This window comes from Protopterus annectens, chromosome 9.part0 (assembly GCF_019279795.1).
Source record: "Protopterus annectens isolate FY-2018-M chromosome 9.part0, PAN1.0, whole genome shotgun sequence".
Taxonomy (NCBI): Eukaryota; Metazoa; Chordata; order Ceratodontiformes; family Protopteridae; genus Protopterus; species Protopterus annectens.
In genome coordinates this window covers 496,708,819-496,726,386 of record NC_056743.1, presented here as the reverse complement: position 1 = coordinate 496,726,386, position 17,568 = coordinate 496,708,819, and the positions used below count along the sequence as shown (strand labels likewise).

General features: G+C 36.7%; 1 protein-coding gene across 1 annotated transcript in view; it reads right to left on the bottom strand.

Moving 5' to 3' along the window:
• LOC122811294 (prolactin-releasing peptide receptor-like) overlaps positions 1-12,124 on the bottom strand; it is a 209,019-nt gene extending 196,895 nt beyond the window's left edge. Inside the window, exon 1 of the mRNA XM_044083047.1 lies at positions 12,017-12,124. The gene's annotated coding sequence lies outside the window, so the exon portion shown is untranslated. The remainder of the gene's footprint in view (positions 1-12,016) is intronic.
• Positions 12,125-17,568: the final 5,444 nt, after the last annotated feature.

Genomic DNA, 17,568 nt, shown 5'->3' with positions numbered 1-17,568 from the left:
GCTTTGTTCAGTTTTAAATATTTCAGCAGATTTGATCTCTTGCTAGGATTGTTTAAGCCATTGGTATTTAAAGATAATAAAGTTAAATCCATCTTAGGTTATTTAGACTATGTATTTTTTGCTTTATTGTGATTATTAAACATTTTCCTCCAATAACTATAAAGTATATGTTTGAGCTTTTAAAGGAAATTATCAATTTTATACTTTGAGTGTTTACCAATAAAGTAATGTTTTGGTCAGTCATGCTAACATAGTTTTTGTGAAATAAATTTAAATTAATAAATGTTAACTACGATCTGCACTAGCCATGGAATGAAAATCATTCCTATTCTGATGGATAAACCTAAGTCCATCAGATTATCAATCATACCTTGACAATCCAGAACATCTGAGCTCCATAAATTGAATTATCATATGGAGAATATTTGTAATAGGAATAAAAAATATTTAGCTTATTTTGAATAGATATAGTACTACTGTAAATTAGACAGAATTCTAATACAATATTAATGTCTACTTATTGTATAAACAATATTTACATGAAAGATAGATGACAGGCAATTCAATCATAGTAAAGTAGGATGTGTCATATATAAAACCTCAGTAAAACATTATAGCACACGGTTATTTAACATATTCACCCTTATTGATGAAGTCAGTGTATTTTACTGGATATTTCAGAAGTTATATTTCATTGTTTGCCAGCATTTAAGTAAACATTGATAAAAGTTAGTGCATTTTAATTATCAGTGCATCCCCCCCATTTCCTACACATAAGGATTTTCATATCTGTCATTTCTTATTATAAAATGAGTGAAAATATAGGTTAAAAACAAATTCACTTACTGTGATTAATGATTACAAGTTCCCTTTCCATATTCATAAATTGCCATTTTATGGCATATACTGAACGTTTTTAGATTTAAATGGCAACATTCTATTTTGTATAATCAGCAAAGGTTAAACTGAGTGATTATTATCAATTTAATACTATTTGTTCAGAATGCGAGTGTTACATCCTGTGACATTTCAAGTTCAGGCTTCTATTGTTTCTCATGAACAACTTTGTCAGTTTGATGTCTTTTATAAAACATTTGTTACCTTGGTAACCACTTAAGTATTATATATGGTCAAGATGGGTTACAAAAACTACAATTCAAGTTAAAGCAATTACATGACTTGCTATGCATATTTACTTATTTAAGAAAATCATCATGTTTCCCCTTGATGTTCAATGTAGTGTATGTCATTTATGACAAGTTAAGACACTAGTGTTATACACAAGCTTATGTTATTAAATCCTATCTTTAATATCTAAATTCAGCAGACTGCTTCACCTTATATGACGATTATTTATGTTATGTCTAGATTTACTAAAATCATACATTACATAACTATTGCGTGTGTTTGTTTTGGCTGTTGCTTAGTTATTTTGCGAGACCACAAGCTGTAATGCTTATTCTTATTATTAGATCCTTCCAAGCATCTTCATACACTCCATAGACTTTAAATTATAAGACCCTTCTGGTTTCTTATTTGTTACAAATATATTTCCATCCTTACATACATACATAACAGTACTTTAAGCGTGGGCAACAATGCCCATCCAGTTTTGCCAGAATACCATTCATTAATTCATGTGGTGTGTTTCCAGGCTGTTCATAAAATATCCAAAGCAATATTTGTCCTGTTCCATTTTACCAACCTGTTCCATGCAGTGGCCACTCTGCCAGTGAACTTCTCAACATACCTTCCATTCCCACAGATATTTCCATGAAGGAAATCTGATGACTCTGTAGTACTTCCCAGCAAACCACAAATACCCCTAGAATCAGCTATTCCAATATGCCCAACACGTCTAAGCAAGCTCACCTCCCAGACCACTGCAAAGGGTACTGCACAAGACCAAGTGCTCTTAGTCTTTCACAATAACTCAGACTTCCACTCTCAAGTAAGTCTTTAATGTGTTTAGACCAAAATATATTTTAAATATAAAATTGTGCTTTTTTTTTTATGATCAAGAATCAACTTAATGAGCTAAACAAAGTGTTGGGAGACCATCAATATGCGTCCATGTGGTTTAAAACAGCCCTTTTATTTTATATATATATATATATATATATATATATATATATTTTTTTTTTTTTTTTAAACCAAAAACGTCATTGCGAGAAACATTATCATTACCATAGCAACCTGGGAGCATCTGTTTCTGTTAGTGTCTGTGTACTGCATACCAGAGGCTCACAATGCACCTGAAGCAAAGCTTCACTTCAGTGCAACTTCAAACCTAAATTCCTACCATTTCAGTGAGGCAGCAGCCAGAAAAAGAACGGAGAGCTAACAGATCAAAAAAAAAAAAAAAAAAATCCAACAAGCCGTCACAACAAGCGATAACACATTCTTCCAGCCTTCCCACCTCTCACTCAGCAGATGTATAAACAAACTATTCTCTGCCAAAATATCCCAAATCACAGTTTTATCCACCCCCTTCCCCTGGATCCAGGCTAAAACACCAAATGTGTCTTTCTAATACACAAGCATCAGTACACCTTGATCACAAGCCACAACCCGCAACTTCCCGGAGATGAAAATGGCAACATACAACAGCTGCCAGACACAGATGCATCCACACACACACTATGACAGGCTTAATCAAAAAGCACTCAAAGCTATGATACCTGCCATAATTGATATTAACTATGTTTAGACAGAATAATGACATTTGTACTAGCTGCCATTCACAGCTGCATTCACGCACACCGTATTAGGATTGATCAAACAGCACTCGTACCTGTGATACCTGCCATAACTGATATTAACTATATTTAGACAGAATAATGATGACATTTGTACTAAGAGCTTGCTACTGTTATTTAACCAGGATATACATGACATTTCCAAATCATACTTTAACTGACAAAGGCATTAGTCTCCATGACAGCATTTTTTTTTCAAAACACTCTACTGTTACTGCTATTGTATATGATGTTAATTTGTTACATTTGATTCTGAACTCTGATGAATGGTACCTTGTTGACTTAGTTAATTACTTAAATTATTATAAGTAAAATCAATGAAAAATGACCAAGATAAGTATTCATTGAGTTCAAGTAGGGGAATAGATATGTTTTTATTATACGCTACTTTGTTTGGCTTGTATATAATGTAAATAGTAACCCTTCTTCACCTACCTTTGTTTGTGAAGAATTATTGGAGACTCTAAACATTCTGAATAAATCATTACTGTTTCTCAGTTGTTTAAGAAACCCTCCTTTTTTAAATAAAAACAGATGACAAGTGATGTACCATAACAGTTGATACTTTGAGAAATGTAGTTGTAAAAGTTATTTTTTGGGGACAGCTATCTTGGAATAATTTTTTTTTTGTTTCTTCTTTCTAGCATCAGTCCGATGATTTGTCTCTCTCATTCTTTTAAGAGTAGGAGCCATCCATTCCATTTCTTCTGGGATAGACACTATGTTGTGTTTGGTGAATATAGTAGCTTCTTATAAGTCATTAAAGGTTCTCATCTTATTGACAAAAAGTATTTTTATCTTTGCTGGAAATGACAGCTGGGCTTTAATGTTTTGTTTCAACAGTTTTATTATTGGCCAGACTTTTTTCCTTTGTTCTAGTATTCTGGAAGAATAATCATTGTCAAACATTACCAGGCTTTGATTGTATTTTTAAGGGCAATTTTCTCCAAGCAGATTTTAATATTAATTCCTTGTCCAGAAATGCAAGAAATTATATAACTATGGATCTAGGTGGATTATTTGCTGAGTTAGAAGCAGGCTTCCTCAATGCTCTATGCTCCCTGTCAATTCCAAATGAAAGTCCCTCTTTCAAGTCTAAAAATTCAGGAATCCAGGTTGTTAAGAATGACATAATGTCTTCTTCAGTGTTTTCAGGCAGACCAAAGGTCCTTATGTTGTTTCTCCTTTCCCTGTTTTCTAAGCCATCTGTTTTGTTAAGCAGCCATGTATTCTATTTAAGCAGAAATTCTTTTTGGAATTTTTCCTCTTTGAGTCTCCCTTCAATGTCATTTAGAGAAATCTCTATATTTGTTATTTTTGTATGGTGTTGCTGTAATAGCTCCTTAAGAGTATATCTGTGTTTGAGAATTTAATTTGAGGTTTTCCAAGTAATTTTTAAAGCTATCCATCTTCAAAGATCGTTCCTGTAAGGTAGATGTCATCAATTGCAATTCTTTTTTCAAAGCAGCGTCTGGATGAGAATTCCTTGTTGTTCATATTCAGTGACTCAATATATTTCCAAGTTACTTGACAGGAACATTTTTTGTATATCTCTACCAAAATTGATATTTATGTAGTTTAGTAGATTATCGATAGATTTCTGATGTTTTAAACTTGAAAATAATAACATTTTCCTATATTATTATACTAGTTTATGGAGCTCTCAAAATTCACTGCTCCCAGTTGGCCATCTAGGCTCCACCCCTATGCATCACACTTCATGCTCTTGTGCTCTGTCCTACTACTATCCTCCCTCCATCCTATATTATCCTCTAAAACTTCACCTTTATCCTTGGATGATCTATTTCTGTACCTATGTCTTCATGTTCTGTCAGCTGATAGATTTATGTACAAACTGCATTGTCTTCTTACTTTGTTAAAAACTTTGTTTACTGTTTAAAACTTGCATTGTCCAATTGAGTTTTATCGAATATATCTATTATATAAATCATTGTGGAGCTTTTCTCTCCGGGCCACCGCTGAAAATGGGTACTTTTTGACCCAGTGAACCTTCCCGGTAAACAATGCAAATAAATAACTAAAAATAAATAAATCACATAATTCCATTCCCTTCATGGATCTCAGAGAACTGATGGCATCTGCAAATACTGCAGGAAGGCATTTGATCATTTTATTCATTGAGAAATTCATTTAAATAGTCTCAGTAAACTGGATCTTGATAACAATCTCATTGGAGAAATGATCTGCCATTAGAAAATGAACGAAAATTACAGGTCCTTGCTATGTCCATTCATTGATGGGGGGAAATCTGGACAAGATGGTGAATCATCACAGGATATTGCCAACGTGTGACAGCACACTGTGCCATCTCAATTAAAGAAGAAAAGTAGACATAAAGTTAAAATGCATATATACACATATACAAGGCCGCCTTTAGTCAACATCTGTTTGACAAAATTTAGTCAACTGCACAGATGGGTGGACAGAAGAGTGAGGTCGACAATCCCAGGGTAGTGGAATATTCAGTTTCCATAGGGATTCTCTGATCTTGGAATCAGTATATATAATTATTTTTTTCAGACTTTATTTTCCACGTGTCAAGATTTTTGCTCTGTGTATGCTTAGTAGCTTGTTGACATTTGCAAAGCTGACTTTTTATGGTTGATTTTGTGAACATCAATGTTTTGGTCAGTTATCTTTTTCAAGAAGACCTGTGTTTGCACTTGAGTATGTATATATATATATATATATATATATATATATTTTTTTTTTTTTTTTTTTTTTAATTTTCATTGAAGAGCTCAGTCACAAGATCAGAATTTGCTGAAAGATATTATATTCACTATATCTCTTATAGCTTCATAGGTTCATAGATTAGTACTAAGCTAACTGCCCTTGTGAGCCATTTTAAGCCTAGCCAATTATCCCTTGTGAGACTCAAACCCTGTACCTTGTGTTTGTAAGGCAAACACCTTAGCCATTAGGCCAACCTCTTTTTTAAAGCCTATCATGGATAAGCTGAGAAAGTCACATTTTCATCATGCTATTGCTTCTTTTATTGGATAAAGGAAAGCAATCATCATTTTAGTTCCCATGGATCTGGTAGCCTAACCTTTCTTTTCAGTGCACTTAGTGACACTTTCATTGCAGGTGTGTGTGTGTGTGTGTGTGTGTGTGTGTGTGTGTGTGTGTGTGTGTGCATCATATTGTTATAAATGCAGATACTATGAGATTATGCAAACATAGTATATAGAGATCATGAAAATTATGCATTATTACATTAGGTGTAAGCATACCATTATAAGCAGTTTGGTCAGACAGAAACACTACTGTATACAAATGCAGCAGATGCCAAGTAATATAGAAAACAGCAGTGCTTTATTCAGACCTTTACCACACAGAAAATTACTGTATTTCTATAGGACTCGATCTAGAGCCCAGTCTATTAAACAGAAAGGTTTTGTAATTGTCAACATTAAGACATCATGGCTTGATGATTTTAACATCTTAAATGCCAGTTGTAATGGACTGGGGTGCCTTTTGTGCGGAGTCTGCATGTCCTCCCTCTGGTCAAGTGGGTTTCCTCCAGGTGCTCCGGTTCCTCCCACTTCCCAAAGACATGCTGTAGGTGGATTGGATACTCTAAATTGGCCCTAGGTGTGAGTGCGTACGTGTGTGTGCCTTCTGTGGAAGGTTGGCCGCCAGGCTGGCAACTCGACACCATAAAACTCCACTGCCAGTCATGAGCAGACAGGTAATTTGCTGTGGTGACCCCTAACCATGAAAAGCCAAAAGAAAAAGAAGAAATGTCAGTTGTAATGGATTCTGATGCTTTATAGTCCCAGCTCAGTATAGCAGTGTGACATACTGATAGCAGGAAAAATATATTAATTCCATTGTACAAACCCTCAACATGGTTTCAGTAGCAACAGATCTTTCAAAAGGAATTTGAGCATTTTTGCAGTGAAGTATACTGCATATTATTTAGTAAAACTAAAACAGTCACTGATTCACAAAGGTAGGCAGTGGGGAAGGCTTTCACTGGATTTTTTATAGCTGGTTATTTACAGCTTCCTAGTCCCTTTATTCATTTTAAATGAAGTTGTTTTATATATGCGATTTATCCATTCCATCCACATGCAAACAACCTGTTTAACGTATAGGATGGAGAGGTTCCTTCTAAGGTCTGTTGCCTACATTCATTTAAACAAACAAGTTTACTGAAGTCCACAGCTCTGAATTTTCTCACTGTTGTGTCTTTATATATACACTTTCATAACTTTGATTTTAGCCACATTACATTCTCACTGCATAACCTTACTGTTTAAGTAACACTACATAACCATTTGCTGGTATTTCATTGCACCATCTATATAGTGTCCTCTTGGACTTAATTACTGCACAGTCGTCATCACTCTGTCATGTCTTGTCTGTCTCTTTCTTCCTTTTATGAGTGCTAATAAATTTCTACAACTTTTTTTCCAGACTTTTTAGCATTCTCCCTGGTTCCCCTTACTTAGAAAATGCAGTGTCTAGAATATAAAGACTCCTTAAACTAGGGATTTGAGCCACTGAATAGATACAAGCTCATTCTGATTGGTGATGACCTCATGCTGCAGTGACACCTACTGGTGGATAGTGGTAATACCAATAACAAGTGCATCTATACTTGGGTCTGTATTATTTGAACGAAGTTTTCTAACTTCAAATACCATATGGGTGACACCATATGGTCGAAGTTAGAAAACTTTGAATACTGAAAAAAAAGACTAAACCCTAAACTAAAGTTTGTAGGCAGGGGGCAAGCCACCCTGCACACCCCACTTTGGGGGCTGTGACCCCCCCCACACCCCCCACCCTTTAAATATAACAACTCCGAGACCGCACTATAATGCGGTAAAGGGAAGACTTCCCTTTACTGCACTATAGTGCGATTTCGAAGATGGTATATTTAAAGAGCTGGGGGTGTGGGGGGTGCAGAGGGTTTATCCCCCTGCTTTAACATGTTAGGTGACGTTTTTGTCTTTTTTTTTTTTCAGTATTCAAAGTTTTCTATAACTTCAACCATATGGTGTTGCCCATATGGTATTCGAAGTTAGAAAACTTCATTCAAATGATATAGACCCTCTATACTTCTCAAACTGTTGCCTGGTTCTAGCTCAGAATTTGGACACATTTCTCCTAAAAATCTCTGATTTTGTGAGACAAAGTAATTGTTTACAGTCAACAAACTGCACTCATTAAACCAATGGACTTCTTTTCCTTCAGAAAATGTACATCAACGTTTTCTTATTCTTTCAACTTTTAAAACTGTTAATACCAAGTTTAAAACATTTCCCCTGAATTGGGGCCTTTGTCCCTGATTGTTTAGATCTGCCCCTGAGTCTGGGAATAAGAGATTGTTAATTATTTGCATAACCAAGGACCATCTGGCATCCACAGTGCTAACATTATGTCATGTGATAAAACAGGGAGAAAGGTGAACTGACACAGAATATAACATAAGCCGAAACACCAAAATGACTGTCTTCCCTTCATAAGAGCTTTCTCAGACTGCTGTTTAACCATAGTCATGTCTATGTTCTGACGATAGTACTGATGTCATATATTATAGCACTTAAACAGCTAAGTCTTCATTTTTGTCTTAACTTACAGGATGATGGATCAGCTTTAAAATGAAAATGCATCAGTGGCATGCACTGTGTCATACAGCTTCAAGTGTTTGTTTGCCTTTAGGGCTATAGCAGGGAGAGAACTTAAACCTAAGCTTTATATGCCTCTTTTGTGGTAGTGTACACAGATGTTAAAAAGTTTAGGGCACATGTTCAGAAATAGTTGCGGAATTGCCTTAGTTTATGGTTGAATTCCCCATTTTACTGAAAATACCACCCCGAGTACAATTAAGAAAAAAATTTGCTAGCCCTCTTTTTTTTTTTAGAGATTTCTTCTCTGCTGTTTTTCCAATATTTGGGATTCGACTAGTATATTAAACTTTAAAGGCTTGCTTAGGGGAATGGATGTGGTTGCCAGTGGCCAGGTGTATCATTCTGATTTGAGAGGGGGCTGAGACCAACCTTGAAAGGACTACAGCCTAGTGGGTGGCATTTTCATGCAACACAAAGAGAAACATGCAACCATCTGCTCATGTAGAATGCATCTAGATGAAGATCATAGCAATCTCACAGACTGACTGTTCTATCCATGTCCCACCACAGCATGCCAGCAGTGCCTACTGTCCTGCCGTTGGTGGTATCAAGGATGGTAACTTGTGTGATGGTCGTGAGGTGGGAGGAAAACAAAGAAATGCTTTAAAGACAAAGTAGGCTCTCATATAAATTATTATATGCAGAGAAACGTATGTAGAAATTGTCTCAGAAAGGATTATGACAGAGTCCAGGGATCTTCCAAAAGCTATGAGTGCAAACCTTCTTATAAGCAGAATCTTGGAGCAGGAGATGCATTGTGGGAGCACATGGTTTCAGTAATATAAGTTTAATCAACTGGCCAAAATGACAGAGGTGCATCAAGCACCCTACAACTGCATAAAAAAGTCACCAAAACTGCATTCTGTTTCCCAACTTGTCTTTGCATTATCCACATGACTATGTGAAGCCCTGCTTTGGCCTTGCACTCCTGCATTTCTGCATATCACAGTCTATTGCAAATCATCTTGGGTAGGTTGCGGTAGCAATAACAGTACAGACCCCCCAAAGAAACAAAGTTGAAATGTGAAATGTTTTTGGCCTCTTATTGCATTATGTCATAATAGTGTCTCAGGTGCTGTGCTCTTTTGACATGTTCTTCTGTAAAATAGCTTTCATTTGATCTAATTATTTTTTCCTTCCTGTCAGGTTGGTGCTTCATGGGACTTTGTCTAAATACTTTGACAGCTGAAATGCCTCTAATAGATATTGCAACCTCTGTAACTAAGTGTCTCTTGTACTACTGCCACAAATCGAACTGATTAGCTTTCCGGAAAATTAAAGAGAATGCAACAGAATCTCATCAGAACTGAACATTTCTAGTTTCAAAGCACACAAACTACATAGCCCTGTTGTAGAAATTTTAAATCATAAAGGGTAAACATTGTGGGGTTCCCTGCATGTAAGTTAGGACATAAAATAAGAGGTTCTAGTGAAAATCACTTTTGCATTATTTGTATATCAGCTTGAATCGAGAGTAACTAGAACTGTGCACTAATAATAAGACTGCTGAGACAGAAATGAAATTTCTGAGCTATCTGGTAATCATAGCGCATGGCATGAGTCTTCTGGGAGATGCATGAAAAATGACCTAGTATGCCTTACAGAGCTACTTTGCTTGGAGCATTTTCAATCCTGTAAATTAACAAATAAAAGAACCATGCTGTGAAGAGTTGCTGGTTATCGGGCTATTTAGTTCAGAAAACTGCATAAATATTTACCAAGGCTGATTTTAGTATTGAGAGTTCTTAATGTAAGATCTGATACAGCCGTTTATTTTCCTGTCAAGCATATACATTAAGGGAATGCTACTGTCTTGTCAAAAATGCTGTGTTTTCTAAACATGCACCAAAGTATAACCATGGACTTTACACCCACTTAAACATGTATTAACAATTCAGCATCATGTTACAATCTTACCAAAACTGTACAACTGAGAATGCATTTATGATGATAAACATAATTTTCCTATTTCTATATGAATAGAGCAGTGCGGACTCTAATGTTGATCACCTGTTACAGCTTTCAGTCTAAAAGCATTTCTGGACTTGGGTCTTTGCTGTCTGAATGAAAGGAAATTCATTAGCTGGCTCATAAACAATGGTTAAACATAAGTGGCCTGAGAGAAGAAATCATCTACTCAATAGACCACCTTGTTCCCCAAACGCTATGCTATTCGGGTTAATGCTGTGCTCAAAACACTGATCACAGAAGTAACATAAATATGTTGTACAACATGAACAGCAGCACTGAAAAACAGGTCAGTAATAAAAAAAAAAATAAACATTTCTGGAAAGCATTGCTGAGCTACTAACTGCAGAAAGAGCTGCAAAATGAATATAGAAAAATCTCCTAGTAGTTAAATCTTTCACAAGTAAGATGCATTTCGCATGCCATCTACTACTGACACAAAGCAGAGGTTACAGCCAGAAAATAAAGGAAAATTGCCCAGCAGTTACAGGACTATATTAAATTCAAAAAAAGTATTTGAGTCTATGAAAAAGTAATGTGTCATTTTTAGCAGTTTGCAGTTAAGTATTATAATAAGATAAGAGTCCCTGAAAATCACGTTGCTGAAAATGAGAAATTATTTGTGTGCTTATTTACTATTTTAGACCATTTTCTGAAACTGATAATGAGCCGAAGTTCATTTATGATACAGCCTAAAAACACTGGGAAGTTAACTGACATGCACTAGGTCGCCTAAAAACACTGGGAAGTTAACTGACATGCACTAGGTCACGTAGATTATATAAGTCAGACCGACTGCTCGTTCACAATGAATTCTCTACACTTTAGATATTCTGCTACTATCAGATGTTGCAGGCATGGAAAATAAGAGCAAGCAAGACCGAGAGTGAATCAAATGAGTATAATGCAATGTGCAGTTAACTATATTATTCTTTAGTGACTGAAGGAATACTATAAACAGATGAAATAACTTTTACTGCATCATTATCTGTTTATTTACTTCCCTTTATTAAGGACAAATAAATTTATCAGGCATGACTCAAATATAAGTAAAACAGAGAAATATACACAGTGATATAATATGAGGGAGACTGTTCATGCTTCAAAATACAATACTTTTAAGTTAAAATTAACTCTTACAGCATTTTATAAATGAAAGAATTGTACTGGTATACTTTTGGAATTGGCAAAATTTGCATTAAATTCAGCCAGAAAGATTCCCTTCCTACCGCACATGCAAACATCTGCGCACAGACACACACACACACACACACACACACACACACACACACACACACACACACACACAATTTTTACATGTTGAATTTTACGACCTATTCTATAGATATCTTACATTATGGGGAAAAAATCCACAGTTCAATGACACTAATCTTGGTTTTCAAAATCATTATAGCTGTTTCATTACAAAAAATACCTTGCATATAAAGTTTATTTCCATCCTCTATTTTTCTGCAACTCAGTATTAATCCAGCTTAATTTTCCTTTTATAACTGCTGTATTCTGATGAAAAACCTATTTTATATACTGCCAGCTATCATTTCAGATGCATACAGCACTAAGCAGACAGTTGTAAGTGCTACCTGTAAATATAACGTTACTCACAGGATTCTGAAGTGGATGGTGTCTTGCTCTGCTTCATATCTGTAAAGTACAACCCCAGAACTGTATTAAAGCTCTTATCCGTAACACCTACCTCCACTTTTAACTGTGCTCCAGTTTTTTTTCCTCACTGAATCCTTACAGCCAGACTTTTCTCCACTCCTACTGCCTCTGCTGGCCATAGGAGAAAATGCTAATTTTCTGGGGTTACAAAAAAATCAAATGTACAATTACTATTTTTTAAATATAAAAGGAAAAGAATACTGTGATCAGTTAAGATCAGGTAGGCTGACATAGTCAAAACTGTCAGGAAAATGTACTCCTGTTCCTTTAATATCCTGCTAGAAATGAAGCAACAGCAAATCTGTAACCCTAAGTGCATTTCCAGGGAAAAACTGGAAAGGTATGTTTGACAAGTTACACTGTGCTGAATTACTAGGACCAGTAAATGTCAGTCATTATACATTAATACTCTGTTGCATGCACCTAAATATGAACCTATATATCACAGAATATTAAATGTTTGATATCTGCAAGCATCTGATGAAACGCATTATGCAGACTCAGTAATAATACCAGCTGATAAATTACTTCTGTTTCATATAGTTTACACTTTTAACTGTCTATATATATGTGTGTGTGTGTGTGTCATACTCACATACGTACTTACATACATGGGCCCTAGGGTTCATGAGCAGAACACAGGGCACAGGTGCATAACTGCATCTTGTGCCCTATGTTCAGCATGTCACCAGGGCATAGACATAAATTACAGTAGTCCCTGCAAACACACATTCCTCATCCCATTTTTTCTGAATGGCATACAGGAGAACCTGATACACTTTAATGATGCAGGAGCTGCTATGCTCAGGACTGGCAAGCAGTTCTGTGTAGCCTGACAGCATCACAGAGAACCAAAGTAACGCAGCTTAGCTTTTTACAACATGCCTTGTTCAGTAGCTTTACCCAGTTACTTGATAAGGAACACAGTTAAGCTGCCTTACTACCATGTGGACATACAGTCAGACATCGACTTCAGCAGAACTCTCAGTATAATGCATTTAATGCATGACTGGTACTGTGTAAGAGCTTGTAAATAGTCTGAATTCTAACAAGTTCTCTCTCCCTTGTTTGTACCATAACTGCTAAACGATTACTATACCTGTTTTTCTGTTCTCCACATGCCACACTACTACTGTAAGTTAAGAAATGTGGTATGCACCTGGTTGATGTTATAGTCTCGTGCCAAATATATTTCTCAGTGGTGCTGAATGTTTGCTTGTCCATCAGCTATATTCTGTCTAGACAGAATGCTGTGCTATGCTGTTTGTCATATCCAAGCTCAGATTTACTGAACCTAGTTGTGCGCCACCCATTATGTGTGCAGCTTTAACTTAGAGCTTGTATCCATTCTTGTGCATAGGTGTGTTAGCATATTATTCTTTGTTACAGTGAGGGATCTTTGTACAGCTCTCCCCACAGTCGAGAGCAATAGTGATTCATGAAAATAAGTTGCTCACTGCTCATACCTACAGAGGATAGCACGTTACCATATTAGGGTGACTCGGGTACTAGGCACCCTCCCATTTATGGGATTATGCCAGTTTGTGTGTGTGTTGGTGAGTTATGGGTGTGAACAGTAACAAGTTTGCCTGCACCATAGGGAACTCCATTGAGGAAAGGGATTTTCCTGGCATGCAACAAAGGTGCACATTGTTTCTTATTAGGTGTTGACATGTTATTCAATAATGTCCTAGAAAGCAACATACCAGTAGGGGAGGAGGATCACTGTGGCCACAACTGTAACAACAGTTGTTTATATGTCACTGGACTCCTGTAGCTTACACTGTTAGAACTGGTGTTTTCAACATTGTTGTAGATTTTCTGAATTGCATTTAATCAGTAGGTTTATAGATTATATATGGGCTTATTTGCATATTGGTGTCATGCTTGGGTAACCACTGGTATAAAGTAAAGCAAGACAACCTAAAAGCCTACAGAGTCTTATTCCATCACCCTCTCGGGATTTGTGGATCACAAAGCGATATTGTATCTCATTCTGTGGCATTGAACCCTTATACAATGTCAAACTGAGCTTGTGAACAGTACCCAAATTTAAATGAGCCTCTTCAAAATTATGAGGATGATGGGATTTTTAATTGTCTCTTAGTTTCATAGTTTCATAGTATAGTACTAGGTTATCTACCCTGGGGCATTTGTAAGCCTAGCCATAGTGATGTGGCATTTGCCACCCCATGAAATGGTACAAAAATGTACAGAATAAATTTAGAATACTGTGTCTAGTAGTGACACAATGAAGGTCCTCTTATATAATAGAATTAGTTTACTGTGCCCCTGTCTAGCAGTGACACAGATGTGACCCCTGGGGTAAACTTACAATCTCCCATCCACTCATCAAGATTTCTCTTGAAGAGAGTCAGTGTGGGGCTCTGCCTAATACAAACTGGGGTCTTTTTCCAAAGCATGGGAAGCCTCTGGGTTATGAATCTATCCCTCCAGCATGTCCTTTTCATACTTGTGCCGAGGTTTAAGTCTTTAGCTCTCGTGGTCCTGATGGACTTGGATTTTTTGAGGTGGAGCATGTCCATCAGATCCTGATTGGACATGGCCTTGCACATCAGGCAGAGATCACCTCTGAGCAGGCGGTATGTTACTGAATAGAGCTGAAGTTTCTTTAGTCTGGCGGAATAAGACATATGTTGGAGACCCTTGATCCTCTTGGTGAGGTACTTTTGTGGTCTCTCCAGCTGTTGTAAATGCCGGGTGAGGTACATACCAAATGGGGCATTGTACTCAATCATGGGTCTGATGAGGGAGGAATATAGGGGTACAATGACATCCTTGGATCTGGATGTGAATCCTTTCATGATGAGGTGTGCAAGGTAGAATGTTTTTCTAACCACTTTGGCAACATGGGTATCAAATGAGAGGTCGCTGTCGACTTGGGTCCCTAGGTCTCTGATTACTTTTTCAGTACTCAGTGGGTTGCTGTCTATGTGATAATTTGTGGGTACTTTGTTTTTTCCAAAGGGGATGACTATACATTTTTTGGTATTTAGTTTAAGGCCGTGACTCTGACACCAGTTGTCCATTTCTGTGAGGCCTTTTTGTAGGATGTGTGTGTCTGCTGGTGTATTGACTATGGCGCCTAGTTTGCAGTCATCTGCGAACTTTGTCAGCCACAGCCCTCCTGTGTTTGCTTTAACATCTGAGAAATAAATGCCGAACAAGAGGGGTCTCAGGACAGATCCCTGTGAGACACCACTTGTGACTGGCTTTGAGTCTGACATTGCTCCAGCGATTTTAACTTTATGGGTTCTGTCCTTTAGCCAGTTTGCAACCCATCTAGTGACATAAGGGTTTACATTTAAGCTGTTGAGCTTATCTGTGATGCCTGAGTGGGGTATTGTGTCGAAGGCCTTAGCCAAGTCCAGGTATGCTGTATGGACTGCTTTGCCCTCGTCAATGGCTCTAGTGACTGTTTCGAAAAAGTCAACCAGGTTTAAAAGGCATCTTTTGATGTCTTTGTGTGTGTGTGTGTGTATGTGTGTGTGTGTATATGTGTATGTGTGTGTGTGTGTGTCTACATATATATATATATATATATATATATATATATATATATATATATATATATATATATAGGGGAATGCAGGGATATAAACACCCTACAAAACACCACAAAAAAACCCAGCTTTAAGAATTATGGGGGTTTTCACTTGTCATCTTCCTTACAATTTAATAAAAAAAATATGGGTAACCTATAATCTATTCCCTCCCATGCTTTAACAAGCCTTGGAGTGTCAAAGTAGGAATTGTGCTGGTTTCCAGTCACTGATGTTTCTTTGCATATTAAGAGGTATGCCTTATGCTAGTTGCTGTGTTTGTGATTTATAGAAATCAAGAATAGGGAGAAGGTGAGTTTGTTTGTTTTCCACTTTTCCTTTTAATACAGGTTTGTGCTATCTATGAATAGGTAAATACCAAGGCTGGGTGTATGGTAATTTACCTTCTCATCCGTGTGTTTGTGTGTGTGGGAGTACCAATTGACTTGCTGAAAGCAAACAAGAAGTTTGTGTGTGCATTGTTGCATTGTACAACACTTACAGTGTGTAACTTCTCAACCATTTACACATTATAGTTTTGGTATGTGTGTGTGTGTGTGTGTGTGTGTGTGTGTGTGTGTGTGTGTGTGTGTGTGTGTGTGTGTGTGTGTGTGTGTGCATGTATGTGTGTGTGTGTGTATATATATATATATATATATATATATATATATATATATATATATATATATATATATATATATATATATATATATACACACACACATATCATATTATTCGTACTATATCCTAGCACAACCCACTGAAAAAAATCAACACTAAAACATTAATACCGCAAGGCACGACCTTTGAGCATGCAAACCAAAAGAGTGTTATTTTGAAAGGGGACAATCCTCCTGCACCCCTCGCTACTTGTATATACCAACTCTGAGACTGCACACTAGCAAGGAAAAGGCATATTCCCCTCCCCAATATAACCATGATCTTGCACGGGCACAGTGATCAGCTTTTCTGTCGATCATCTATGGGCGATAGAGCATGTGATTGCCTGCAGTTAAATGGTTACAGTTCATTTGATTGAACATTCATTTCTAGAAAGTGAGCTGCAGTGCGTTTTGTATAAACAGTTTGATTGACTCCTGGTATGGTTCAGTAATGTGATTTTGCAGGTTTGGAAGTTCGTGTCTGTTTGTGTTTCAGGGTTAGAGTAAGTTTTAGGTTTTGGGTATTTTTAACTTTATATGCGTTTAGGGTAAGCATTAGGTAGGTAGAATTGATTTAATGTTTGTGTGAGTATGTGTGTTTTAAGGTTACGGTGTGAAGGTTAGTTAAGGGGATAGGATGAGGGTCTGTGGTTAGGAGCGCACCCACAGAGTGAGTATCTGACTTTTCTTGTGTAGCGGTAGTGTTCTGCAGATATTTTTCTTAAGGTAAGATGCACAGTTAGGGTTAGGAGCAAGAGGCAGGGTTAGGGTCAGTATGTGTTACTAATATCGAACAAGTGGACAAAGTCCCCTACCCTTCTTATAATGATAATGTTAATCATACCCCTGCCCATAACCTTGCATCTTACCTTAAAACCTTTCTGTAAGACTGCCAGTATTCAGACAAATTTGAGCTGAATGAGTTTCATTGCTAAGGTTAGTATATCAGTAAAGGAAATTTGGATTCCTTTTTCAATTTATTAGCATAATGGGTGGTCAACATGAATTTGTCAGTCATTTAATGACCATTCATTTGATATTTTATACATGCGTGTGCACACACACACACACACACACACACACACACACACACACACACACACACACACACACACACACACACACACACACATTTTATTTATTTAATGAATTGCAAGTAAAGTTATTTTCCTCCAGGCAAAAAAATATTCAGTTTGGGAAAATAAGCTTTAGAGGTTGTTGATCTGATCATAACTAAAGGTCTGATGGTTCTGTTTTACCTAAGGAA